Consider the following 2948-nt stretch of genomic DNA (forward strand, 5'->3'; position numbering starts at 1 on the left):
AAAAAAAAAAAAAAAAAAAAAAAAAAAAAAAAAAAAAAAAAAAGCCTTTTGTATCTTCATAGATGGGAGCAATTTCTTCATGTTTGATATGCTGATTGAGTAATGATAAATAGAAGTTAATCACAATACTTTCTATTAAGTTTTCTAAGGTGCTTATCCAATGATCTTTCAACACTAATTTGCTGTGGCTGAATCAGAAAGATTGCAATATATTGAAGCACAGTGTGCTTCGTAGGACACCAATCTCTTTTTATCTCAAGACTTGTTTTTGAAGAAAAACCAATTAGCTAAAAATATGATACTAAAAAGGGTAGTACAGACCACAAATAAAGTCCTTTGTGCAATGATTCTTACGCAGCAAAATAAGTGAAGATCATCAGTACCCTCAGAGAGATAATCTCTGAAGATACTGTCTGTTGCACACACTTATATTCTCATTTTGTCCTTTGTTTGGGTACATATCCCATTAGTATTTGAGTTGCTTGGTTATGCATTTTGTACATTTTAGCCTGGCAAATAATTTCAAAGAATCTATGGATTATTGCTGTGAGTGTGCTCAAATCTTAGAACCAGTATTTCTTGGGCAATAATTTCTGTCTAACTAGTAGTATAGTCTGCTAAAACTTTATGTCAAGCTCAGACACTGTATTTCTACTTGTATCACAGTAAGGTTAGCTTTTCAGGTTCTCATTAGATATTTTGCAACTAAAGTGGAAATTTTCTGTAGGACAATAATCCCCACATTATTTGAATATACACCAGCCATCAAATTGTGAAATTAATTGCTTTACTGTGAAGCAAACTTTGATGAATTCAGTGACAACAGTGAAAAATTTACCGCCACATCGAGGAGACATTGATTTTTTATTGGCTTAAATAATATACAAATGCTGCTTTTCCAGTGTGTCGCCCAAGCAAACCTTTCAATATGCTGCTTCCAATTTCCTCCAGATCCTGCTCATGCTGTTTCTTGATAGAAGTCTATGGGGAAAGCACACCCACCCTGTCACAGAGCACAGCATGTAGCCCTGGAGATGTTCCCTCTGAACAGGCTATGTTCAGTGCCAGATGCTTGTTAGCTGCATCAGAAAGATGCTCTGCCCACATCCATATTTTACCCCTGCTGTAGAAATTTGTCTGCCAGCTTGAGCTGTTGGAAAAGGGTACTGATGTGGCTGGGTGTGATCTGGTGCTGGTACCACCTTCCTCACCTTTCTGTTGGCTGCTGTATTGTGTGTTCAAGGCATATCCAGGCTGCTTAGCTCAAAATTTGAAAGTCATGATTTGGTTTTGATAGTAGTGTCAGACTGACTTCCAAACTGGTGACATTTGAACATTAGGCTCAAATGTCAGACACTTGCATTTTGCCTCACAAATGCAGAACATCCTTCACTCACCTCCGTGTAACTTGCCAGGATGTGCCAAGTTCCCTGTTTCAGGAGTCAGCAAAGCTCAGAAGAGCCAGCCAAGTGCAGGGGACACAGCAGTCTGCCCTGAACAGATCAGGAAATCAAAGGATGGAGATGAGTTTGTGATGTGGACATGAACTGTGCAGAGCCTTCTTCCTGGAGGGGGTGCAGAAACGTCTGATCGGGAGGATCTGGTAACCTCTATGAGATTTCAACTGGCTCCTATTGAGAAAAGACTGTACTTTAGCTGCTTAGCAAGCTAGGTATTCCAAAAACTCTGAGTCAGAATGCAAGAATTATGAGATTGCTTCTAAATAATAAGTTTGAAGATCTTTTTCTATGTCTTCATTTATGTTTGGCTTTTTTGTTTGTTTGTTTGTTTGTTTGTTTTAATTCTTGAGCCTTTGAGTCACTCTGAGTTTAATATTTCCAAGCCCTTTCCTTTTCTTTCAGAGTGATGAAAAACACCCCTAAAAAATAAAAAGACTTGGCATATCTCCCAATCTGGCAGAAGTTCAGTACCATGAAATGATCAAGAGTGGGCACTGCTGCATTAAGCTCACCCTGAGCATTGCTACAAATGCTGAAGTAAGGGCAACTTGCTTTGGAAAGTGAAATTTTTTAAAACTTAAATCTGAAGCAGACATGGGTCTTCATTCCCTAGACATACCAGGCAATTTATCCTGTTGACTGTTCTGGTTCAAACAATTGGCAACATCCTGTTTTTAGTGAGTTTTAGGCTCGCAATAACCAAGTATAAAACATAACACTCAATAGCATGATATGCAAGTAAAATGTTCTGTGATATAAATATCTCATGGTTACTTTTGGATTCTTACACAGATCCTTATAGGAGCAGGATAATTTTTCCACTCAAAAATTATAATGTACGGGATTCATACACTTTACCTCGACTCTATCATCCGTGATTATTCCACCTCTTGCTGCAGGAGTGCTGAAGGAAGGAGGGAAGGGAGAAACTTGTGGATTCTTTAATTCTGTGCTACCTCCCTGCTTGCACAGACCCATGCAGACTTCCAACGTATGAACCAATCTGTGCTCAGACGGGAACAGAAAGCTAGACAGTGGCACTCTGGGTTTGGGACCTTCTTCCAGACGCTATCTCAGCTGTGCTCTAAGTGCTCTGTTGTCACAGCCACACATGGCATCACTCCCACGGGAGCAATATTTAGAGGATGAACCTGAGACCTTTTCTCGAAATAGATGCAACAAGCCATTCCCTTAAAGCTACACTGTGAAATTTTGCCTTGTAAGAGGGCTAGACTTGGGTTGCAAAGCACCTGAGAATGTTAGCAGGAGAGGAGGTGAGATGAATACTTACCTGTATGAATGCTGCACGTGATGTATCAGGTTAATCGTTTGTCTCTGTCTGAATCCACTGTACCCAGCAGCAGGAGTCTGCACCAGCAACCTTGCACCGTGTTATTTGTGATAAAAGCGCAGACCTTGTGAAGACAGAAACTTCACAGTCAGAATATTAAGTTGGGCTTCACAGAGCAAGTGAGGAGAAACTATCGC

This window comes from Empidonax traillii, unplaced genomic scaffold, assembly GCF_003031625.1.
Source record: "Empidonax traillii isolate 1590-97213 ecotype Southwest subspecies unplaced genomic scaffold, ASM303162v1 scaffold163:size1593379, whole genome shotgun sequence".
NCBI classification, from domain to species: Eukaryota; Metazoa; Chordata; class Aves; order Passeriformes; family Tyrannidae; genus Empidonax; species Empidonax traillii.